The sequence below is a fragment of the Malus domestica genome, chromosome 09 (genome assembly GCF_042453785.1).
Source record: "Malus domestica chromosome 09, GDT2T_hap1".
In the NCBI taxonomy this organism is placed as follows: domain Eukaryota; kingdom Viridiplantae; phylum Streptophyta; class Magnoliopsida; order Rosales; family Rosaceae; genus Malus; species Malus domestica.
The window spans coordinates 27,974,954-28,002,129 of record NC_091669.1 but is presented as its reverse complement, the minus strand read 5'-3'; the positions used below and the strand labels follow the sequence as shown (position 1 = coordinate 28,002,129).

General features: G+C 41.7%; 1 pseudogene; it reads right to left on the bottom strand.

The window, feature by feature from the left end:
• LOC103411718 (4-coumarate:CoA ligase 1-like) overlaps nt 1-20,726 on the bottom strand; it is a 93,446-nt pseudogene extending 72,720 nt beyond the window's left edge.
• Between the last annotated feature and the right edge of the window lie 6,450 nt (nt 20,727-27,176).

Genomic DNA, 27,176 nt, shown 5'->3' with positions numbered 1-27,176 from the left:
AAGCATTGGTACTAGGCCTTGAACTTGCAAAACAATTGAAGATAAGCCGTCTTACCGTGCATAGTGATTCACAACTCATCGTCGGCCAAGCAACTGAAGAATATATGACTAAAAATGCAAGGATAGAGGCATATCGGCAACTGGTTAAAGGGCTGATGAATGGATTCAAGTATTTCGAGTTGAAGCAAATACCTAGAGAAATGAACAGAAGAGCGGATCAGCTAGCGTGCGCGGCGTCAACCGCACAAGGGAACCTGCGGGTAGCCGAAGTAGAATATATGCACTCCCCGAGTATCGGAGCAGTACAATCGGACGTGATGCAAATTGGCGGGCAAAGGTTGGGATTTGACAACCCGTTGCCAGAGCAAGCTCAAGCTGAGGATAATGACTGTTGGATGACGCCAATCGTAAACTACCTGACAAAAGGGATCCAGCCGGAAGATCTTGTGGAAGCGAGAAAACTCCGAATGAAAGCAGTAAGATATGCAATCCTTAGTGACACGCTCTATAGGAGGTCATTCTCAGGACCTTACCTCAGGTGCTTAAATCCAAGGCAGTCCAAATGGGTTCTGAGAGAATTACATGAAGGAATGTGTGGGAATCACTCAGGAGGAAGAAGCTTAGCACATCGAGCGTTAACTCAAGGTTATTTTTGGCCATACATGGCTTGAGACGCGGAGCAGTATGTAAGAAAATGCGACAAGTGCCAGAAATATGCCTAAGTTGTTAGACAACTCGCCGAAGAACTCAATCCAGTCGTAGGACCCTGGCCATTCGCAAAATGAGGCATGGATATCGTAGGCTCGTTGCCTAGGGCGCCCGGAAGTAACAAGTTCGTCCTTCTTGCCACAGACTACTTCACTAAGTGGGTAGAAGTAGAATCATATGTTTCTGTCACACAAGATGACGTTGTAAGATTCGTATGGTGGAACATTATATGCCGGTTTGGCATACCAAGGGCGATTGTGATGGATAATGGAACGCAGTTCGACAATCGAAGGTTTAGAAGCTATTGCACCGAGAAAGGGATCAAATTACAATTCTCTTCCAGTAGTTATCCCCAAGGCAATGGCCAAGCAGAGAAGACGAATCGAACGATATTTGATTGCTTAAAGAAAAAGTTGGAACAACGTAAAGGAAAGTGGCATAAGGAACTCCCTAATGTACTATGGGCTTATCACACCACAAAACGGAAGCCAACGGGTGAAAGCCCATTTTCTCTCGCTTATGGTACTGAAGCGGTTATCCCCACAGAGGTCGGTCTACTTACGGTCAGAACATTAGTTATGGAAAATGTCGAGAACGATCAACAACTAGCCCATAACCTCGACTTAGTCGAGGAACAAAGAGAGATCGCCGCACTACGACTTGGGAACTACTAGAACCAAGTTGCCACTTACTTCAACAAACGGGTTAAGTCGAAAAGATTCAGGGTAGGAGAATGGGTGTTGAGAAAGGTCATGGAAAACACAAAAGATTTGAATACAGGGAAGCTTGGACGCATATGGGAAAGACCGTATGAGGTGACCGAAGCCTTCAGAAATGGAGCTTATAAACTCAGGCACGTTGAAACAGGTCAGTATGTGCCGCGCCCGTGGAACACAATTCATTTGAGAAAGTACCACATTTAACTTTTCGTATTTATGTTTCCCGTATTTAAATTTCTGTTTCCAGTAATGTTGAAGGGTAAATCCCTTTCCGTTTTCCTTGCATATCGAAGGGTGTATCCCTAGATGTCCATTGACATCTCCCTATTGTTTGATAAATAAAGTTGCATTTCATCCGAATCTTAAAATAAAGTCTAAAGCTGAAGAGTATAAACTAAAGGATGAGGAACGAATCAAGATCGAAAATCAAAGATCGAATGGGAAAATAAAACCCAAGATCGGATGGGCAGAGACCCAATCAAGATCGCGAATATAAGATCGAGTGGGAAAAGAAACCCAAGATCGCATGGGCAAAGACCCAATCAAGATCGAAAATCTAAGATCGAGCAGGAAAGGAAAACCAATGGGCAAAAACCCATCCAAGATTGAATAAAGGAAAATGAGGCGTGACATGTACAAAGGTAAAAAGCTTAGGCAGTGGGATGTTGCTCTCATGCCGTAAAAGAGAATATGTTTTATTTAAAACATTCGACACATAGTGAGATAAGAGAAAAGAATGAGAAGTAAACCTACTAGCGAAAAGGAAAAAACAAAGATAACAGCACTACTAGACATCCCAGTAGTGGTTGGAACTAAAGGCCCAACTTATTAGAAGCAAAATGACACCTAGTCTAATGGGGTAGAGAGACTATCCCAGTTTACGGAAGGAAATGCCGCTTTTACCTTGGAGCGAAAATATTGGACGCCTTGCTTAAAACCATCATATATGCCATCTGAGTGAGCAGCAGACACAGCACGATCGGCAGCCATTAATTCCCCCCTGAGATGATCCACCTGGTGTTCAGCGCGTTGTAAGTGTCCCTTCAGAGTTTCACGCTCATTCAATAGTAGAGAGTAGTCGAAACATTAGGGACAGCGTGGTCGATGACGAGAAGGTGCGCGAGAAGGACCCGCTTCATCTCCTGCATAAGGGTCAGGAGAACGGGCGATAGAGTCAGGAACTCGAGTTGCGTGACTCCCTCATGGAGAGACCATTCTGTCAGTAATAGGATTAAGAGCTCGAGTGGTATGATTTAGCCCCGGAGAGATCATTCCGTCGACAATGGAGTCTACAGCTTGTTTTCCACCCGATCTTGTTCGAGACCGGTATGAGGATTCACGAAAAGTGTTAGGGACTTCAGAAGAATAAGAAGCCCTCCCTGGCGAACTAGAAGAGGAGTTAGAACCTAGCTCGATTACATTCCTAGAACCCCTGGAACCCCTCCGGGAGCTTTTTTTCTTAGGAACATCAGCGTAGAGCCGGAAGTGGAGCTTCACTTTTTGATTGTTAGCCATGAAGATCCAGGTACTATCTAATGGCTCTCAAACATCCCTTTATATAGAGGCAATTCAAATTTGATAGAAACGAAAATTCAAAATCTAAGGTGATCGTGTCTTATCAAGATAAGTTAACCTCTTTGGTTTAAAAACTCAAACTTAAAGATAAAGGATAATTGTTCACATTCAGTTACGATTGAAAATTAAAAGGAACAGACAGCAAGAGTTAGGAAGTGGAAGGGTGAAGGCCAAATTTGTGAACGACAATCACGCGAAGATACAACGGAGATAATAAAGGAAAAAACATATTACAAACACAGATGGAGTTTTAGCCCACGAGAATGGATCACCAACGCAAATGGGGTGTAGCCCAAAAAAACAGACCACACGTTTGCGAGAGCTACTGAGCGCCGAAACGAGGGCTGGATTGAAAGCCTCCAAAGCCTAAACTCGAGATGGGTCTGGAAGTAGTAACAAACCCGCTGCCTGGGATAGGATTAGAAGAAGCAGGTTGGTCTGAGGGTCTCCGATCTTTAGGATCCATCCCTTCGTACCACTCGTATCCACCCGGTTCAATTCCCATATGGCGATCATACACGTCAGGATCATCTACAAATCGATGTTCTGGGCGCTGCTGGCTTTGCACCCAACTGAACCTGAAGCTGGAAGCCATCTCCTTATGTATTTGCTGCATATTCATCTCGCGCTCAGTGGCCCTCGCTCGCTTGACCTCGGCCAACTCTTCCTTCGCGCGGCATACTTCGGACGTTGCAGCATCCCGAGCTTCTTGCAAACTTGTGATCTCTTCCTTATATCCGTGAAGCTTAGCCCGGTACTCTCTGACCTGTTGCTGAGTAAGGCTGAAGGATTCCAACCTAGCAGCTAGTCTGTCTGATTTTTCCCTTTGAAGGAGAGCCATCTGGAAACAATGTCAGGGCTAAAGCTTACAGAAATGACGAAGGCATGAGAGAATAAAGGCATACCTTCATAAGGCAATGCGATTCATAAGAGTCGACATCGTCATCGAGCATTGTCTCAAAACGACCGGCGTCACTAGGGTGAACTAAGCCCCTTGCCACAGTAGTAGCGGCATTTGCATTGTCCTATAGATCGTTGCCGAGGGTGACGTGACTCCCATCTCTTTTTGTGAACTCAGGCCTCCAAGCTTGAGATGAATTGCTGGAACCATCATCACTAGCCGAGCCGAAGGTGAAAGGAGCCGATTGCCATAGCATGGATCTTGGGGCTGTGCCGAAGATAGTCGGTGAACCACGCCTAGACTTTTTGGACCTATCTGCCAGATGACGCTTATCCGACCTACCTGCAATTCTAGGTACAGGAAGATCACGTGGAGGCGACGTAACGCAGCGAGACGGTGGAATGTCAGAATGTGGTGAAGCCATCGCAGGAGAATAATTTAAGTCAGAATTTATGTCCGATTGCCCTGACTCTTCGTCTTCTCCTCCTTTGTCTTCTTCTTCTGAGCCCTCCGTTCGAGAGTCGGCCACAAGTAAGGAAGACTCTGCGCTGAACTGAAGGTCAAGATCGAGAGCGAAGATAGATTTGAGTAGGGGGTCTGGGGGCAACGACCGGTCGACCAAACAGTACGGGAAGTAAATGATGGAGTTGCAGAGAGAGGTGATTTGAGTGAGGGTGTCGGCAACTTTTCTAGAGCTCCATATCTTCCTCGTCACAAACTTCTTTAGCCAGTATTTTCGGTCTTTAGAAATGATCTGTTCAGGACCATCTGATAAAGCTGCGAAAGAAATTCATGGTAAGTAAAGTCCGCATATTTATAAAAAAAAAAAATAAAGGTAAATTTATATATACCAGGTTTAGGACCGAAAGCAGAAGGAATAGATAGTTGTGACAACTCGGGAGCCTTCCAGTTCCCCGAAATCAGAAGATGACGGTTCTTCCAATCTCTGGCTTTCTCGAAGGGCCCAATGACAAGAATTTCTTACGATATCTAGGTTTAAAATTAAAGAAGCTAGTTTCACCCTTAATAACCGTCAAGTCAAAGAGATAGAGAAAATCCCTAAAACCTAAGGATACGCCTAGCTTCAAACCCAACGCCAGAAAGGTTGACATAATCAAGTAAGAATTTGGGTTCAGCTGCATAGGGTAATTATTAGTGAAGAATAAGATGAGATGAATCATAGGGTGGAGCGGGAAACTAATGACCTCTAAATGGCCCGGAGACAAAACGGTAGACCCAGCTGGTATACCGAGGCCAGAATACATGTCAGCTCCGGCAGGAAGTGGGCTAAGGTGTATATCATCTGGAACATGACCTAGGTCACGAGCCTTGACAATTTCGAAGGGTGGTGGAGTACCACCATATTTAGACCAGGGTGTACGTCTCAACATGATAAACGGGTGGGAGACTTATCGTCCAAAATTTGGTTAGATAAGACAGAAGGGGAATTTGTGCTCGTAATGTTTGAAATATTCTCGCAAGAGGAGTTTGAAATGAAAATTACCTGTAAAGTAAGAGTTTTCTGGAGCAAGAAATCACAGGCTTGGAGAAGAAACTAAGCAGAAGAAGTGAAGACAAGCAAAGATGGAGACACAAGGTAATGACACACACATGCACATATACATATATATACATTTATATATATATATATATATATACATGCGTGCATATATATATATACATGCGTGCATAAGATATACACGAATATATAAACAGTACGTGCAGAGATCCGCATGTCAGTATGCAGAGATATGCACACATAAGTTGCTCGTAGGTCTGCCTATATATGCCTACGAATCCAAACATATATACGTATACACACATAAAGTACATATGCATACACATACATGTATATATATATATATATATATATATATATATATATATATATATATATATATAGAAAAGCATGCAAAAGCATGCAAAAATCTGGACGTGATGTCCACATGGGATATATATATAGAAAAGCATGCAAAGACATAGACAGGACGTGATGTCCACATGGGATATATATATATATAGAAAGGCATGCAAAAGCATGCAAAAATTTGGCTGGGACAGGATGTCCACAAAAGTAAATATAGGGAAACGTGCAAAAGTCTGTCAAGAACGTGAGGTTCTCAAAAGTATGTATATATATATGTATATATGTATAAAGGTAAGACGGGACAGGACAATGAGTTATATATAGTACGCATAAGTGTGACATGTCAGACTGCACAGTTAAATTTCGTCAGTCCTCTTTCGTCATGTCAGTCCACTTTCGTAACGTCAGTCCTCTTCTGTAATATTAGTCCACGTTCGTAATGTCAGTCATCATCCACTTTCGCCATGTCAATCCACTTTCGTAACGTCAGTCCTCTTCCGTCATGTCAGTCCACTTTCGTAACGTCAGTTCTCTTCCGTAATATTAGTCCACGTTCGCCATGTCAGTCCACTTTCGTGATGTCAGTCCTCTTCCATAACGTCAGTCCACTTTCGTAATGTCAGTCCTCTTCCGTAATGTCAGTCCATAATGTCAGTCTCTTCCGTTGTGTCATTCCACTTTCCTAATGTCAGTCCTTCGTAATGTTAGTCCTTAGTCCACCTTCGTAATGTCCTCGTAAATCCTCGTTCGTAGATCTTTGTTCGTAAATCCTCGTTTGTAAATGTCAGTCTGCTTTCGTGGAAGGTGTCAGCCCATATTTTATGTGAAGGTGTGAGGTGACTTTCGTAAAGTAAGCAAAGCAACTTGTCTGGCTTTCGAGAGTCAAGCACACGAAACAATGACTTTGGTAAACTCACTGAAGGTACGTTTACTCGTATAAAAACAACTCCCACAAATGTTGGTCTTAGTAAGAAATGCTAAAAGTTTAGCTAGGTTCAAAAAGCATAGTTTCAAGGCCACATGTGATCGAAAAACTTAGTTTTCCCCTATTTTACATACGTAAAAAGGGGAAAAAGGGGGCATTGTGGGAGGATAAAATCCGGGTTTCGACTCATGGGCCAATCCAAGTCACCTAAGGATGGTGTTATGCAAGATAAACCGTAAGGAAAACCCACGAGGAACAAGCAGGTGCACGTGTCCAGGTAACCGCCTCCATTACGGAGGATCACCGAGGAAGTGGGAAAGGAAGGTATGACGTGGTGCTTGTTCTCGAAGCATGCAGTCATACTACGAGGACCACTAAGGAAGTGGGAAGGAGAGAGAGATCGTGGTACTTGCTCTCCAGGCATGCAATCCTATAAAGATGGAGTGGAGCCAAAGAGCAAAGGGGGGAGAGAGGAGAACCCGAGAAAATCCAAAGAGTAGAAATCAATCGACTGACTTGAGCGTCGGAGTATCTTTTGCAGGTACCCGCTCGCCAAACTGCGGAGGAAGATTATTTTGGGACATCTCGAAGAAGGATTCGGCAAACGTGAGGATTGCGGTCAACAAATATGTGGAGGTATTTCTTCTTGTAGGAAATTTCACTCTAACACCCTACTTTTCCTTTACTTCCAGTAAACGACAAAATATGGATACCCACTTTTGATAAATCCATAACGAACTACCATTGCTATTTATTGTGAAATTGAAAATATATGTGTAGTGGAATATAAAGTAAATAAGATACAAGATTCGGCAAGTGTGCTTACATTCTTGAGAGAGCAGTAGTACTTTTTCTTATTATAAAATAAAATAAAAAATGCTAGAAGAATGCATTTGTGTACCACGTTATATCATTTTTTTATAACATTTTTATGCTAAAGACTATAAAAACGCTTTTTTGTTTAGAATTATAAAATGTTATCGTTTGAAGCATAAGTATACACAATATGATATTGAAAACGAAAAAGAAAAGAATGTACTAACTGTGTACATAGCTGACCAAGTGTGACATTGGGAAACTAGTGTCTTCAAACTCCTCCCCAAAGGGTGCTCATCCACACTTAAGAACTCGAATCGACAACAAATCGTACTTATCTACATCGAGAAACTTGGCGATCGTCAACACGATCAGAGGCATAATTAGCACAAAACTAACTTTTTACTTGTCGATCACCCCAATTGAGAAACAATCTCAAACTTGTTCATCATTAAAATGGCAGCCCTAGCTCTAAGCCCACAAAGCAACACCGAGTTCAAAGAATAAATATGAAAAAGTGGCGGCACGAACAAAACGACGCTTGTCACAAGCCCCTTGTGCGTTAGCATCACCTGTAAGGAATACATTCCTTACGTATACACCACAGTCAAAGATCTCAGACATGCTATCAAGTCACAAACACAAGAACATCAACTACCAACATAAAGATAAATATGAAACACAAACCTGCGGCACCAGATGATGATGATGATACCATGATAGCCTATGAAAATAGTTAAACTTCTCCTCTTTGCAATACCACAAGTGCTCTCAAACAATAAGGCTTTGACATAGAATGAGCATCGTATTGCGAGAGCAGTGATTAACCTTCTCCTTACTGATCTCCTATTAGAATCAGCATAGAACACAAACATCACAGTTTGAATCAAACATGTGTATAAACACAATCCTAATACGCACATTAGTCCTTAAGACCTGGACTGCATTCAGAAATAGTAATCCTACAAGAAATAGGTTTACTTAAAGCTTATTAACATGACTTCTCCATATCAAATTCAGACACTATAACTGGCTCTAATGTCATGTTCATAAACATACTCATACTCTAACATCACCCTCTTCGGCAACCCTGTTGTCCCGGACGAGTAGGGTAGGGCGATGACGTCGTCTAGGCTAATGTCAACCTCCAGCATGTCGCTTTCATCGGCTTGAAAAAGCTCGGAGAAATGCGAACAGCTCGTATCAGGCGGAGAGTCAACGCACATGAGCCTAACATCGTGACTGTCATGACTAGATGACGATAAGTCCTTGACCTTGTCGTAGTAACACGTTAAGGTGGTGATGAGTTTAGCTTTTGAGGCATTAGCCTGTTTTAAGATCTCGGCGTGTGTGAAAAAAGGGTTCGCGGCAGTTGTCATGGCGCCGCAAAAGGAGGCTCCGAGAAAGGCGAAGACGAACTCCGGAAAGTTGGGGAGGAAGAGCATAATGACGTCAACCTGTTGGATTCCGAGCTTGTTGAGACCCGAGGCAACTCTGCGCGATTTGGGTTCCACATCAGTGTACGTGTAGATGTCTCCATTGGCGCCTTTGATGATGCAGGGTATTAACAGAAAGAAAGGAAGATCACTTGATTATAGCAATGTATCAATTAGTTATTATGATTGATTGTAATTGCCAATCTGTATATACTTTGCCTAGAATAGACCAATTATAGATTGTATAAATATAGGTCTTCGTATGTACTATTAATCATCAACTTATCAATAGAGAAAATCTCTCTCAAATCACATAGTTTCAAGATGGCATCAGAGCACCGATCTTGGTGACTCTAGAAACCCTAGAAACCCTACACACTTCCGCATTCAACACTCACAGTCGCTGCCACCATGGGAGACGACACCAGCAGGAAACCAGAAACCAAATCTATCGAGACCCTCTTGGATGTCTCCGACCTATACTCCATACACCATTCCGATCACCCAAATATTGTCCTAGTATCCAAGCTGGTCGAAGGAGACAACTACAGCACGTGGAGTCGTGCCATGCGCATCGGTCTCAGCGCGAAAAACAAGATCGGATTTGTGGAAGGCACCGTCAAGTCCCCATCTCCGACAGATGCAAAATTTCCATTGTGGCAACGCTGCAATGATATGGTTTTGGCATGGATTTTAAATTCTGTCCATTCTGACATCGCAAGCAGCATCGTGCACAACTCCAGTGCAGCAGAGGCATGGAATGATTTGAAAGAACGTTTCTCCCAAGGAAACGATTCACGTATTTATCAGATTAAGAGAGAGATTATTGAGCATAGACAAGGCCAACAATTAATCTCTAATTACTACACCAAATTGAAGGCCCTATGGGATGAGCTTTCCTCGTACAACAAGGAAGCGACATGCACTTGAGGAGGATTAGAGCACCTCAACAAAAGGGAAGAGAAAGAAAGGGTCGTGCAATTCCTTATGGGATTGAATGACAGCTACTCAGCAATTCGAGGACAAATCTTGTTTATGCAGCCACTGCCTGACACGCGACGCGTTCATTCTCTCATCCTCCAACAAGAAAAACAAGTTGAAGTATCTCTTAATCGAGAAAACTTGAACCACCATGCCATGCTAGCAACCCATGCATCATACACAGGCAATCAAGCAAACCAAGTCCAGAAGAAGAAATGTTCATACTGTGATCAAGGCGGTCATGTCGTTGAAAGGTGTTTCTACCTATATGGATTTCCACCTAGTCACAAGTTTCATGGGAAGAATTTGAAACCGCCCAACCAATGGCGATCTCATGCCAACCATGTGAAGACTGGACAAGAACCAAACAAGGCCATTGATTCAAGCCACAAACCGTCCACCTCAGAAGGTCCAAGATTCACCACCGAGGAGTATAACCAACTGATGGCACTCCTTCGAAAAACTAATGATGGTAATCAACAACACTTTGCAAATGCGATAGGTATTATCACGCCATCCTCTAATATGGATCAAATTGATTATCCTTCGAAATTATATTGGATCATTAATAGTGGGGCCACGGATCATGTGACGGCCTTATCCACTTTGATGAAAACACAGTCTTAATCAAACTCTACCACAGTCCAGTTACCTGATGGTGGGCACTCACGGGTAGAGGCCATTGGTTCATTGAAAATCAGTCCGCAAATCACTCTTGAAGGAGTACTTAAAGTTCCCAAATTTAGAGTTAATTTGATATCTACAAGGGCATTAAACTGTATTGTGATATTCTTTCCGGAATTCTGTGTTGTGCAGGACGCAGCTACGAGGAAGATGATTGGCCTGGGGAAGCATCATGATGGCCTTTACTACTTAACACAAGACCAAAACCCACATCTAGCCTACAACATCCGCAAACACTCCAACCTTTGGCACCAACGTCTCGGACATCCCTCCACCAAACCGCTTCAAACCTTGAATAAAACAGTCCCTGATATTTATTTTGATTCTAGTCATATATGTGAAATTTGCCCTTTAGCAAAACAAATTCGTTTGTCTTTTCCATCCAGTTCAATTTCAACGAATACACCTTTTGATTTGATACACTGTGATATTTGGGGACCACATCGAATAAACTCCCACTCAGGGGCTCGTTATTTCCTAACTATTGTGGATGATTTTTCTCGATATACTTGGATTCACCTCATGAGATATAAATCAGAAACCCAAGGGATATTGCAATTGTTCATTTCATGGGTTCATACACAATTTAATTGCACTGTTAAAACGCTTAGGGCTGAGAACGAGGCCGAGTTTATATCCATACGTCCATTCCTTGACTCGAAGGGCATTGTGTTCCACCATTCTTGTCCTTCGACTCCCCAACAAAATGGAGTAGTTGAACACAAGCATAGACACCTTTTGAATGTGGCTCGAGCCCTATGATTCCAAGCCAACCTACCATTGAGTTTTTGGGGTGAGAGTGTTCAAACAGCTTCCTATTTAATTAATAGATTGCCTGCGCCATTACTTTCCCACAAAACACCATATGAATTACTCCACAAAACATCACCCAAATACTCTCGTCTCCACACCTTTGGGTGCTTGTGTTATGCAACCAATCTCATGCCTACTCACAAATTTGATCAACGAGCCCGCCGATGTATTTTCGTTGGTTATCCTTTGGGACAAAAGGGTTACAAAGTTTATGACCTCCAAACTCACAAGTTCTTCTCTTCTCGTGATGTTACATTTTATGAAAGCACATTCCCATTTATTACTCACCCACCAGATCACCAGGATGATAATATAGCATTACCTTTACCTTATCTCATTGAACCACAGACTTCTCCTAATATAACACCACCACCGTCTGTCCTTATACCACATGAAGAAAACCCTAGCCCAACGCCTTCTCCCAATAATGAACACCCTATAACCCAACATCTCTCTTACCTGCCACCACACTCCCTTCGTCGTCTCCCTCACGAAACGACAACCTTAACCTCACGGCTCCATCTCCAAAACCCCTTCCCGTCACAACACCTTCTTTGCCAACTCCACCTACCATACCACACCCATCCATACCACCATTGCGTCAATCTGGACACCTGTCGCAACCCAGTGTCTAGCTCCGCGACTTTCATGTGTATCAGACGTCCATGACAGCCCCCAGGACATCATCTTCTTTGGCAAGCATGCGGTACTCATTATCCAGGTATCTCTCTTATGGACAACTCTCTTCTCTGTATCGGAAATTTATCTGTAATATCACGACCCTTGTGGAGCCTGTGACCTTTGAACAAGCAAATGCTGATCACAAATGGAAAGATGCCATGGCACATGAACTTGCAGCCCTTGAAGAAAATCACACATGAACGGTTCAACAATTCCCCTGGTCACCGAGCCATAGGGTGCAAATGGGTGTACAAGATAAAATATAATTCTGACGGTTCCATTGAACGTTACAAAGCCAGACTGGTGGCCAAGGGCTTTACGCAGCGGGAAGGGATTGACAACAAAGAGACTTTCACTCCAGTCGCCAAACTCACTACAGTTCAGTGTTTGTTAGCTGTGGCAGCTGTCCGTCATTGGTCTCTGCATCAAATGGACGTTCAAAACGCCTTCCTCCATGGCGATCTCACTGAGGAGGTCTGTATGCATCTTCCGTCGGGGCTTCATCGCCAGAGGGAGATAATGGTATGTCGATTCAACAAGTCCCTTTATGGACTTAAACAAGCCTCCCAAAGTTGGTTTCATAAGTTTTCCGCTGCTATTCAACGTGGTGGTTTTCAATAATCTAAGGCCGATTATTCGCTGTTTACTAAGGTTACATGTGCCTCATTCACTGATGTGCTTATTTATGTTGATGACATTATCATCACTAGCAATGATGATCACGCCATTGCTGCCCTTATGGATTTCCTTCACACCCAATTCCGAATCAAAGATCTTGGCCCTTTGAAGTACTTCCTTAGGGTGGAAGTAGCTCGTTCAACTAGTGGTGTCTCAATTTCTCAACGAAAATACACATTGGATATCTTAGACGAGGCTGGATTGCTCGGGGCTCAACCAATGCCCACACCAATGGAGGAGAATATCAAGCTCTTGCCAACTGAAGGAGAGTTGTTGAAAAATTCATCATATTATAGGAGGTTAGTTGGACGACTCATCTATCTCACTATCACAAGGCTGGAAATAACATATCCCATCCACATCTTAAGTCTATTTATGAAAGAGCCGAGAAAGCCCCACCTTGATGCCGTCTACCATCTCTTGCGTTATTTAAAGGGAGCTCCCAGACAAGGTTTGTACTTCCCATTGATGAACCAATATTTATACTATATATTTTCCCCTTTTTATATTTCTTTTCTTGTCTAGTTTAGTTGGAAGTTTTGAGTATTTATGAGTTTTGCCATGTGTTTCTAGGAGCAGCAAGATTGAGTTTGGTGGAAAAGTATGCAAACGTTGGAATTATTTAGTGATTCCAATTGGAACTGATTCACAAGAGATCGAAGATGATCATATCAAATTTTTAGCTCAAAATTCCCAGCCAATTGTTCCCAGCTTAAGAATGAAGACAGGTCAGCGTGCTGACAAGGCAGTTTAGACCTCTGAAGGTTGCACAAGAGATAAGTACATAATTAAAGCCTAAATTGAGGAAACTTCCTTCTTAGCTTTTGAAACTGACCTTTCAACCTTCCTAAGGACATCCATTCATTGAAATCTAAGGAAACATTATGGCCAAATCTGCCCACTCCATTTGGCTAATAAAAATAAGAAAGTAAAGGCACTTGTTTTGTGCTTTACTTTGTCATCATCACTCGGCAGACAATGGGGTTTTCAATCCCACTCATTTGGCCTTTGTAGCATTAGAAAAACAGAAGCTTTTGGAGGAGGAAAGTGGAACACACGGCTGTTTATTCCTTTGTCTAATAAAATAAGTTAAAGAAGGGGGACAACAATGATGGCTTTCCACTTGTGGCCTTGGTGTTTTGAAAATTCATTGCCTTTTGTTTAAGGCAACACACGGCAGAGAGTAAAATAAGGGAGGGCAGAGAAGAAGAAGGGAATGGACAGAGTTGCCGCGAGCAACATAGCAGAAAGCAGAAGGGATGCCGCAGCTCCAAGAGGATCGGAGAGCTCAGGAGATAGCATCCTTGTAAAAAAAAGGGTTGTCTCTTTCTTTGATTCTTCATGGATAATTTCTTATGTATTCAAATAATTATGTATAACTAATTTCCTTTTGCTAGAGTGAGGCCATGAGCCGCAACATGATTACGTAGATTTCTCTTTCAATTGCTTAAGTGTTGTTACATGCTTGCTTTGATATTTTCAATCTCTAAATTAAACTATCTATGTGTCTTGATGATTGATCACCATTAGGATGCTTAGAAAAGTCATTGGATGCAATTTTGAATTAATGTCACGTTAAAATTGGTTATGTTTCTTGTGATTGAGGATTGTAATTTCTCCTAAGGTAAATATCATACTCTTAGGGATTACATGGTTTAACAAAAGGATTTTCATCAAGATTAATGAATCATTCATGTTTATATTTAATCCAAATGTCATGGATAAATTGCTTGTAGTGGTATGCGTTTTAACTTGAATGTCACAAGTAAAACATACACAAGGAAAACCCAACCTTCAAAGCTCCAACCGAGAAGTTTTCCTCACTCGAAAAATTAAGGGAACACTACCCCAACCTACATGCTCCACTCAGAAAGCTTCAACATACAAGCTTCAACAAAAGAAAATTCAAAGAACTTAGCGAAGAAGGCTTTGGTGTATTTAACACAATACGTTGAAATGAAGGAAAACTTATTTATTGATATCCCCGATAAGCTACAAATATGTACATATACATGAGTCAAAATAAACAAACAAGATGGAGCCTTCACAAAGGTTGCTTAGGAGAAGTCTCAGCAGTCGGTAGAGCCCCAGAAAGAGAAGGCATCGGAGGGGGATCATTCGGAGCCTCAGTACTGGACAGAACCCTAGAAGGAGGAGGCATCAGAGGTTGATCATTTGGAGCTTCATTACGCGGTACAGCCCCAGAAGACGAAGGCAATAAATGCCTTTGGAACAAACCCACAAATCTCTGATGATCAAGTAAAACCTGACCATCAGTTTCCTTCATCTGGTCAAGCTTCCTCTTCATGTTTGTAGCATAGTCATGTGCGAGTCGGTGCAACTGTTTATTCTCATGCTTGAGCCCTCTAATCTCCTGTTTGAGACTCATCACTTCGGCCGCCAATGACTCAACTTGGCGGGTTCGAGCAAATAGGCGTTGGGCCATATTAGACACAGAACCTGCACACTGAACACTGAGAGCCAGTGAATCCTTAACAGCTAACTCATCAGACCGTTTGGAAAGTAGTCTGTTATCTTTGGGAGTGAGAAGGTTCCTGGCCACCACCGCAGCGGTCATATCATTCTTCATCACGGAATCCCCAACGGTAAGAGGACCAGTAGGGGAGACGAAGGATGGGCGCCATATGTTGTCTGGAGAAGGCGGGGCTGCCTCTTCAACAAGGTTCAAGTCAAAACGACGGTCGGAGGGGCCAGACATTTTCAAAGGTATTGAAGAGAGAAGAGGTCGGACAAATCAAGATCTTAGAAGTGTAAGAATGGAGCTTCTACTGGTGGAGATTCAAGTGTGCTTTGGAACTTAATGCCAGCCCCTATAAAAAGCTGCACTCGACGGAGCTTCAGACATCGAAGAGGCGCCTGCTCAGAAATCGAAGAGGCGTTTGCTTTCTCAAAAGCTGGGCTGCTTAGAGACCACGAGGGTTGATCTCATAAATCGAAGAGGTGTTTGCTTTCTCAAAAGTTGGGCTGCTCAAAGACCACGAAAGCCGATCTCAGAAATCGAAGAGGCGCTCGCTTCCTCAAAAGCTGGGCTCCTCAGAGACCACGAGGGCCGATCTCAGAAATCGAAGAGGCACCTACTTTTCCAGCCTTGTCAGCACCTGTCACACGTACACTCAGCTTTGCGGAAATTATGGGTATTCTGTCGAAGACTTCTGGGGAAATAGAAAACACATGAATCTTACTGTCCAATCACCCACTTCCCACACGCAGCAATAGCTCATGGGTACCACAGATAACTTTGCCAAAGTTCTCTGCCAAAGTTGAGCACGTGAAGCTTGCAGCTCCCACTACATCGCTCTGACCAAGAAGGGTAAAAGAATAGCAAAGAAACAGCACTAACAAAGTTTAGACCCATAAATTTTGAAGGTCTAGCTACCATATTATTACCCACAAGGGTAAAGGAACAGTACCACTGTTGGATAATTGGAAAGTCCCTGTGTGTCAACCTCTGTGCCTCGTGGCAAGGTAGACTAGCAAACATGCCCAACCTTTACTCACATTCGAGAAAACACTCCCAATAAGATTGCTTGCTCCAAAATCGAAGAGGCACCGTCCTCCGAATCTCGAGAGCCAGACTCCCAACATGACTACTTTCTCAAAAATCGAAGAGAGGGTAAAGGAACAGTACCATTGCTGGATAATTGGAAAGTCCTTGTGTGTCAACCTCTGTGCTTCGTGGCAAGGTAGACTAGCAAACATGCCCAACCTTTACTCACATTTGAGAAAACACTCCCAACAAGATTGCTTGCTCCAAAATCGAAGAGGCACCACCCTCCGAATCTCGAGAGCCAGACTCCCAACATGATTACTTTTTCAAAAATCGAAGAGACACTGCTCCCCGAATCTCGAGAGCCAGACCCCCAGCATGATTGCTTTCTCAAAAATCGAAGAGGCATCGTTCTCCGAATCAATCGAAGAGGCGCTCGCTTTCTCAAAAGCTGGGCTGCTCAGAGACCACGAGGGCCGATCTCAGAAATCAAAGAGGCACCTTCTTTTCTAGCCTTGTCAGCACCTGTCACACGCACACTCAGCTTTGCGGAAATTATGGGCATTCTGTCGAAGACTTCTGGTGAAGTAGAAAGCACATGAATCTTACTGTTCAATCACCCACTTCCCACACGCAACAATAGCTCATGGGTACCACAGATAACTTTGTCAAAGTCTCTGCCAAAGTTGAGCACGTGAAGCTTGCAGCTCCCACTACATCGCTCTGACCAAGAAAGGTAAAAGAATAGCAAAGAAACAGCACTAACAAAGTTTAGACACATAAATTTTGAAGGTCTAGCTACCATATTATTACCCACAAGGGTAAAGGAACAGTACCACTGCTGGATAATTGGAAAGTCCCTGTGTGTCAACCTCCGTGCTTCGTGGCAAGGTATACTAGCAAACATGCCCAACCTTTACTCACATCCGAGAAAACACTCCCAACAAGATTGCTTACTCCAAAATCGAAGAGGCACCGCCTTCCGAATCTCGAGAGCCAAACTCCCAACATGATTACTTTCTCAAAAATCGAAGAGACACTGCTCCCCGAATCTCGAGAGCCAGACCCCCACCATGATTGCTTTCTCAAAAATCGAAGAAGCATCGTTCTCCGAATCTCGAGAGCCAGATACCACATACCACTTTTTCAAAGTGCTCTGACAGAGTTAAAACATGTGAAGCTGGCAGCTCCCACTACCGTGCTATGACCAAGCAGGGTAAAGGAATAACATTACTACTTGTTGTTAGGGAGACTCCTATATATGTCGACCTCCATCCCCAACGGACAGGCAGACCTGCAAAAATGCTCAACCCTTCCTCATATCTGAGAGGGCACTCCCAACGAAGCCTTTCGAAATATTCAGCTTTCTTTCCCCCCGATAATACCTCTGCAAACAAGCTATACTAGAGCAAGAATATCTCATATCATCAGGGTTAAAAGCAAGAGTATCCCATATCATGCTTTTTCCCTGTCTTTTCCTTTGGCCTTGTTTTTACCTGCAAGACAAGGAGAAAGAGAGCAATCAGTCAGCACTTGAAATCAAGCTCCCAGCCAGGAACTGACAGCCTGGAACCCCTTACCTGATTACTTACCTGGCATTGCTCTCGAGTACTCATCTTCAACATCTTATGTTGCCAGGGAAGATACCGTATCTGCTTGAGGAACAGATAGGGCAAGTGCGAAGGATACAAGGAAGCATGTGGAGACAAGCGTAACAGCACACGTGCCGATCCATCCATTACTCTGTCAAAAGCAAAAGTATCCCATATCAGCAGGGTCGAACGTACTCTAGATTTGATGGACTTGTTTTGACCCTCAAATTCTTCAGTCGGCCTTATACTCTGGAGGAAACCAGAAAACCCTCCAGCTCAGTTCAAGAATAAGCCTGTGGAAAGTTACTTCTTCAAAAGCAAAAGTATCCCATATCATCTCTTCTCATTTTTCTTCTCTTTATCCTTCATGCTGCTGCAAGATGGGGAGAAGGTGAACAATCAGCCGGAGCTCTGATTGCTTACCTTGTCTGTCACCTCTTTCAGCAAATCCCCTAGCTCGGCGACTTGGGGGACTCCTACTACATGGTTTGTATCGCGCTTGACCAAGCCTGAAACTACAAGTAAGCTTCAAGTGAAATTGATACATTACCTTGTGCATCTCCACCAGTTAAAGATACCACCCCTGGATGGAGGAAGAGTACTTCCAGAGAAGCTGCCACATCTACCTATGAGACAGATAAGGCAAGTCGATACCACACTCCGATACTTAGAAGTTTCGTGATTACGAGATCATTCTCCCACAATATTTCCTAATGTCATTTGTACTCTAATGTCATTTGTACTAAATCATTCACTTGTACTCACTAAAGGAGAGCTTGAACCTATGTACTTGTGTAAACCCTTCACAATTAATGAGAACTCTTCTATTCCGTGGACGTAGCCAATCTGGGTGAACCACGTACATCTTGTGTTTGCTTTCCTATCTCTATCCATTTATATACTTATCCACACTAATGACCGGAGCAATTTAGCGAAGATCACAAAAAGCGACCGTTTTCGCTACCTAGGATCTATCTTACAAGAGAACGGAGAATTAGATGGAGATCTCAACCATAGAATACAAGCTTGATGGATGAAGTGTAAGAGTGCATCCAGCATGTTGTGTGACCGTCGTAGGCCACTGAAGCTCAAGGGAAAATTTTATAAGACGGCAATAAGGCCAGCGATGTTGTATGGCACAGAATGTCGGGCGGTGAAACATCAACACGTACACAAAATGGGTGTAGCAGAGATGAGGATGCTTCGTGGGATGTGTGGGCACACGAGAAAGGATAAGATTGAGAATGAGGATATCCGAGGTAAAGTAGGAGTAGCCGAAATTGAAGGAAAGATGAGAGAAAATCGGTTCCGGTGATTTGGACATTTGCAAAGAAGGCCGACTGACGCTCCGGTTCGAAGATGTGACTACGGGACAGAGGTTCAGGGCCGAAGGGGTAGAGGAAGACCTAGGAAAACTTTGGAAGAGACTCTAAGAAAAGGCTTAGAGTACTTGGATCTAACGGAGGACATGACACAAAACCGAGCGCAATGGCGTTCTAGGATTCATATAGCCGACCCCACTTAGTGGGAAAAGGCTTTGTTGTTGTTGTTGTTGTTGTACTTGTTTTGTTTAGTTAGAGGTCGCACTTGGTGCGATGGCAAGTGCCTTCGCCCATGAGCGGTAGGTCTCGGGTTCGAGACTTGGGAGCAGCCTCTCCATAAATAGGGGTAAGGCTAGCCGACATTCACCTCTCCCAGACCCTGCGTAAAGCGGGAACCTTGTGCACTGGGTACGACCTTTTACTTGTTTTGTTTAGTTGAATCATTATTTCTATAAGCCATTTCCCTTTTAGATGTTTGTTTAAGTCACGTACAATAGTATTTAGTTTCGTTGAATTAGTGTAGTTCTTAGAGTTAACTAAGTTAAATACACAAAAGCTCATAAATTGTTTATACCAGTCCCTGAGGAGATTGACCTTGCTTGAGTCATTCTATACTACAACACTTGTTCTCTTGCAAGAATTTTCTATGGTTTAACCCTTTGTTTTACAAGTGGTAAAAATCACCATCACCCATCCACAGGCAATATGTCTTTAATGGGGTTTTGTGACGCAGATTAGGCTGGATGCTCTATTATAAGACGATTCGTAACTGGGTATTGTATATTCCTTGGAGGAGCACTAATCTCGTGGAAAACCAAGAAGCAAACGACTGTCTTGAGGTCGTCTACCGAATTAGAATATAGAGCAATGGCGTCTATTACATGTGAGTTAACTTGGTTGAGATATCTATTGCATGACATGCGGGTTTGACACCCATAACCAGCCCAGCTTTCTTGTGATAGTCAGGCGGCACTTCACATAGCCGCAAACCCAGTTTTCCATGAACGAACGAAGCATATTGAGATCGACTGTCATGTGGTTTGAGAGCAAATCCAATGTGGAGATATTGCTACATCTCATGTGTCCACAAAGTGTCAGCTTGTCGACATGTTTACCAAACCACTTGGTCAGCCATCATTTTGTTTCCTACTTGGCAAGTTAGGCGTTCTAGACATCCACGCTCCAATTTGAGGGGGAGTATTAACAGAAAGAAAGGAAGATCACTTGATTATAGCAATGTATCAATTAGTTATTATGATAGATTGTAATTGCCAATCTGTATATACTTTGCCTAGAATAGACCAATTATAGATTGTATAAATATAAGTCTCCGTATGAACTATTAATCATCAACTTATCAATAGAGAAAATCTCTCTCAAATCACATAGTTTCAAGACAGGGCGCTCAAGTGGTTTTTGTTGCGGAGGCAGTAGGAGTGGAGATGAAGGTGTTTTAGGATGGGGATGTCGGGGAGTTTGGACCTGTAGACAATGTCGTTTTGGGTAGTTTCTATAGCCATCTCTTGGTAAAAATGGGATTATCCAAAGAGAAAATAGACAACAAAATGATTGGTTTGTTCTGAGCAAAATTGGAGCTTCTATAGGCCCATATGGATCTTCATATAATATATACAACATGAGAGGTAGACCTGTAAACGGGTTGGGTGGGTTTGGGTTGGGTTAAACTCGACCTGTTAAGTTAACGGGTCATCCGAACCCAACCCGTTAAGCTAACGGGTCACCCGAACCCGACCCGTTAAGCTAACGGGTCACCCGTTTCACCCTTTAACACCCGTTAACAATTATTATAATTTTTTTTTTTGCATAAAGTTTATTTTTTGTTATTAAGACTTTACTAAAATTACTAAAATATCCTCAACTAACGGGTGTTAACGGGTCCTAGCGGGTTGACCCAAAGTGACCCGTTATTTAACGGGTTGTTAACGAGTTCATCCGTTAGCGACCTGACCCGTTAAGCATCCACCCAAATACAAATATTAACGGGTTGAGTCGGGTCGGGTTAACGGGTTGAGTCCAAAATGCCAGGCCTAATTGGAGGCGGAAGGGATGGGTGCATGGGTTTTGGTTTGGGGAAGGTGGGTTTGGATGGTGGTGGGGTCAGGACATTTTCTAAAGTCAAGTCTTTTTACCAACCTCTGCCCTTACCAACTATTGCTACATGATTTGGGAGTATAGCGTCTGAAGGCATTTGCCAAGGAAGTGATTTTTACATATCATTTTTAATTTATCATATATTGAATAAATTAAATAAAATTAAACGATTAAATTTAAAATATGGGGGTGTAAAAGGCTGAAGGATGTGTGAAATTACTTCGTTTTAAGCCCTTAGCATTACAAAATTGGTTGATGAATTGCTTTGTGCTGTCAGATTTAATCAAAGTTTCCGAACCACATATTCTGGTTGTGAAAATAGAAGATCGATTGCTAGATTAATTGTCATTATAAATGGTTTCTAAAAGTAACACATTCATCAGTGATTAGTTTGGTTCATGAACTTAAAAATCGATTAATGCCACCTTTGAATTTAATTACAAAGAACTGAGGGGTCCTTTTTTTTTTGGTTGATGTGTGGACGATTTCCAACATGTTATTTTTCCTAGTTCATCTCCTAAACCTAGTATTATTACTCCTGTAAAGTGAGAAGGGCCTCCATTTTGCATCTCCTCTTCATGCACAAGTCTTGGCACTCAAAAAATGTGTGCTTTTGGCAAAAAGAAAGGGATTTAAGAATTTAGAGCGATTCGCTCTAGATTTGGAAGTGTTCTGATAGAGAATTTACCACACACGCAAATGGGTTAAAAACTCCTATAATACTTGTAAGAATGACAAGGTTATTGTAGTATAAACGGATCTCGCAAGGTCGTTCTCCACATAGATTACTAAATAAATCGAAGCAAATCAAATTCCAATTAATTGTTGTAAAGGAGAAAATTGAGGTGATTGATATTTATGACCTAATTTAGTAAAATGAATTTAACTAATAAAAATAAGACAATCTGCAATATTAAAACTGAGGGGAAAAGAAAATAGTTTTAGAAAAATCAATTTAAGAAAGCACTAGGGTTCCACCATCACCTAACAATCCTATGTATTTTTACCAATTACTTATGATCTACACATGCCACTTTGAAGGTTAGGTTTTCCTAATTTATTTTGTACTTAGAACCTCCAATATATAACGTATATCTAACATGCAACTCGTCTGGACGTTCGGATCAAATTTGAACATGAAAGACTCATTATGCTCTATGAAAACCCTTTGAAAAATCATGCAACCCTTAAGATGTGGTGTTCATCCTAAGTGAATTTACAATTATTAATCACAAGAAGCCAACGTCAATTTCAGGGAACCTTCCGACCAAAATTGCATCAAATTACTTTTTTAAAGATCCTAATAGTGATCAGGCATTAAGATAATTAGATAGTTTTAATCACGATGATTAATAATTCAAAGCAAACATGCAATCAATCATAAGCAATTAAATAAAAATTACATATTCATGCTAAGGCTCAAGGCTTCGCATATTCATAATAAAATCATAGAAAATATTATTAAGAAAATGATTGAAAACACCTTAAAGTAGAAAATCTCCAAGAACCGTAGCAATTTCTCTTTGTCTCCAAAGTTGCATAAAAAATAAAGCATAGTCCTCCAACTGAGGCCGACTAAACCTTAAATATCTCCCAAAAAACCAACGGCACAAACCCTAAAATTGTAGTCTCTTGTTCCCATTAGGAAACTGTCACAGCCCGTCCCGAGAATTATTTATCGTGGTTGTGAAAAGACAGATTTACCCTTAAGCGTTTATGAAATCGTGGGGCTATGTGTGGTTGAGGACCAATGTGTTAAGTCCCTATTATTTTGGACCCAATTGGGTGATTGGTGACTTTGGACCACACACACACCTATAACCTTTTGTCTCTTCCCTTCCGTGTCCTCTCTCTATCTCTCAGACTCTCTCTCTCTTCCCTCCTATACGGACTCAAACCCAAAACCCTTTGAATCGTGATGGATTGAGGATTCTAAGACCACCATTGTGTTCATGAGGACCGTACAAGTCTTGGGGTACACGTTCCAGGTAAGAACTCCATTGTTTTCACGTCGAAACCATAACCCCGATTTGAAGTACTATTTATGCTCATGTAAAATGTTGATTTTTATGGAATTTCAAGACCATAGGAAGCTTTAGGACGTTCTAAGGAGGCTCGGAGTGCTTCGTTGGAAAGATTTAGACGTTTGGATAGCTAGTTTCGAAGTTGGCCGGTTTCCTCAAATTTCTTTGACGAGATTTTGTGATTTTTGGAGCTTTAAACATGTATAATGTTGTTCTTCTCACCTCCAGCTTTCTATTGGTATAAATTTCATGAAAAATGGTTAAGAAACGAGTGAGAAAGAGGCAGTTGCAGGTCTGCCTAGAATCCGGCGCCGGCGACATTGTTCCGACATCTGGAGGTTGAAGGTGATGCGTATGAGGGCGCGTGAGGGCGCGTGAGGCCATGCCTTCCCCGGCGCGTGATGGAACGTGAGCCATAGGAATTTTTTTCTAAAAATATCACAATGTTTGTGAGGTTGTGTAGGTCACTATGGTATATTCATATACCCATTTTGAGCAATGTATGAGAAGTTATTAGCTAGTTTCGCCTATGTGCTTTAAAATAATATTTTTATAGTTAATTCGCATGAGGCTTATCCCGAGGATGAGCGTATCTACGGGCGACTCAGGGGCTACGAACCTTCGACATACCAATGAGTGGGCTTTTGTTTTCAGTATATACTTATATACTTGATATATTTCCCAGAAATGCATTTTAAGGAAAGTATGCTTTGAATTAATATGCCAAATGCTTTTATATTCTGAATATGCATTCCATGGTTGCATATATATATAAATGTGGTGCTGTGGAGGCATGGGTAAGTTCAGGTAAGTTATGTTTGATTATGTGAATCATCGATGATGTGATATGTGATTGAATAATGTTGAGCTCATAAAACTGCACCTAGGGTGATTGTGATTTAGCCAGAGATATTAAGTACATGCCTGTTTATTTACGTCACCTCTCGCACTATTGATAGGAGCATATTTATGCAACTTAGTTAGCTTGTTTTTGTGCATTTATGTTGTTATTTCTTAGTTAATTATGTATTTTAAGCTATTTTCGTGTGTTTGTTGGTCCTAATAACAAAGTTGGCAAGAAAGTGCATTTTGGAGCACTTTGGAGCATTTTTGGGCCAAGATTGGATAGTGCAAGCATGGTGACATGAGGATGGACGTTTTTGAAGATTAGAAGGCTAGAAATCAGCATGTGTGTGTTCAAGTGCATGTGTGTGTGCAAGTGTGTACAACTACAAACACTCATCCACTACACCCATTACATCTACTCATTACCACAACACTCACCCACTACACCCATTACATCCACTCATTACCACAACATACACCACTACCACCTTAATTAGATGGTGGTCCTCTCCCTAGCCTATAAATACATCCACCCTTCACCATAGCAAAGGAAAAAAGATCCATCCAAAGACACTACATTCACATCTCACAACTCCATACACTTACACTTTCATTCCTTGGCTGTGAGCACCATCCATTCCTCCATACAACCAACCCTTCAAATACTCACCAACACCTTATGCCGTAGCAAAGAAAGGGAAGGAAAGTACTTGGACGTGCTTGCTGTCCAACTTGGATCGTTGGAGCGTTTAGGTGTTTTCTTTCTTTTGTTTTCAATGTCTAAATTTGTTTATCTTTGCTTTGTAAGTATGAGGAACTAAACCCCCCTTAGCTAGGGGGAATTCAAAACCATGTTCATGCTTGCAATATGATTGGATTACCTTCAGTTGTGATTTCATAAGTTGTGAATTCAATTTGTTTAACTGCTTGATTGATAACTTATTCGTGTATGTTTATTAAGAGTGCACACTTAGTTTGCATGCATGAATATGATGCTAGAGTATAAGGGAGTTTCACCTAATAGTTACAAACTTATATTCACAAGTAGTGGAGGTCGCTTATAAACGATCGCGTTAAATAAATTCTTGGCAAGAGTTTCATGCTCATCATAGTAACGAATGCCTTGTCAATACTTATAGTTTTCATAATGCTTAATGATCTTTGATTGTATCTTTATTGTGCTGTTCACGTAAAGAACTTTTGAAGAATGCTTGAATTGTTGTATGCGATTTCCCATCCAATTCAATAACTTAAGGAGAACTTGAAGGTTAATTTAAGCGGACTTAATTAACCTGGGGTGTTGAGTTTCATGATTGATCGAAAGAACAACTGAAAATTCGTTTATGTGCAAGTATGTCATGTGTGGAGAAGAACCTCCTAGCCAGCTTTCCATCCATTCAATTTACTCAAATTCGTGCATATTTCATTAATTCTTTAATTTACTTGTTTTGTTTTCAAATTCGTCAAAACCAAAACCCCCTTTACTTTAAAGTGTTTTATTAGTCAAAATCTGTTTTGATTTGAGTTTTTAGGTGTTCCAAAAGTGTGCTAGAGTCCAAATCTGCCCAGTTTGTGTGTTTTAGGCAGATTTGAGCGTTTTTAGCTTGTTTTGAGTCCTTTGAGCTTGTTTTAAGTTCTTTGAGTCTAGTTTAGTGTTTTTAACTTTGTTTATATGTTTTTAAGTCAGTTTCAAGTGTTTTAGCAATCCCTCCTAATCCCCGGCCTAGAACGATCCCTACTTACATTCTTTACTACAATTAACAACAAGAGGGTTTAATTTGTGTGTGAAGATAATTTTTGCATCAATTTTTTGGCGCCGTTGCCGGGGATTAGCAACTTTGCTAATCCCCCGTTGTTTCTTTTTCATGTTTTTTTGTTTTAGTTATTGACTTTGTTTCTATTTGTGTCTTTTATTTTTACTTAGGATATTTGATTTAGTTTGTTTCCTTGATTTCAAGTACTAGAGAAGTAAGACATGGATTTTGCTACCATTCAAGCTCAATTGGCGAAACTTACTTCTCAATTGTCACAATACGCTGAAAGGACCACAATGCAAAGTGTCCCTACAGATGGTATGTTCTATGGACAAAGATATCCAACTCATCAATGTTCTCAATTCGTTGCGAATGAAGATGCTTGGGGTTATCAAGGCCATAGCCAATTAGGGGATAACATGTTTTCCAACGCTTACAATTCGGATTCGAGAGATTATTCAGATTACATGTAAGGAGAACCTCAACAATTCCAACAAGATGGGTATTGGCAGCAAGAAGAGGAATTCTATTAAAGACCTATGCAGCCACCACAACAATCTGCCTAATTCAAATCAGGTACGTCTTTGGATAATGATATGTTTAATAAGTTACTCACCTCTTTGAACCAGGAAGTAGAAAATGGAAACAAAGAGATGCAAAATCAAGCCAAGAAGACGGGAGAATTGGAGAAGCAAATTGGGCAGATTATGGAGTTCATGGCACAAATTCAAGAGCAAAGTGAACTCTCCAACTCAACTATTGAAAATTTGAAGGAAGATTTTGAAATCCATGATGCTATCACTTTGGGAAGTGCTATGGAGGTTGAAGGTGAACCGAAGACATCCAAACCAAGCCAAAACATGGATGAACAGCTGTTGCTCGAAGAAGAAGAGAATAACAAGGCCACGGCAAGGGAAGAACCACCCTTGTCGCAGCCTCATATGCCCTCTATGCCGTCTACTACAACCAAGGTAAGCCTAAATTCAATTTGTCCTGACCCCGTTTCACCAAATGTTTTTATTCCTTGTAGGATCATGCAATCCAAGGAAGAAGAGGGTGAGAAAGGCATATTCGAAACCTTTCCAAAGAATCAAAAGCAAGAAGTGGATGGGGAATGTCTAGAATTCATCAAAGAAGATACACTTGAGATGAAAATTCCTAAAGAAGTTGGATTTTATGACACGAGACAAGTCATAACTCTCAAAACACCAGATCTGGCCAAGTCCCATATCCC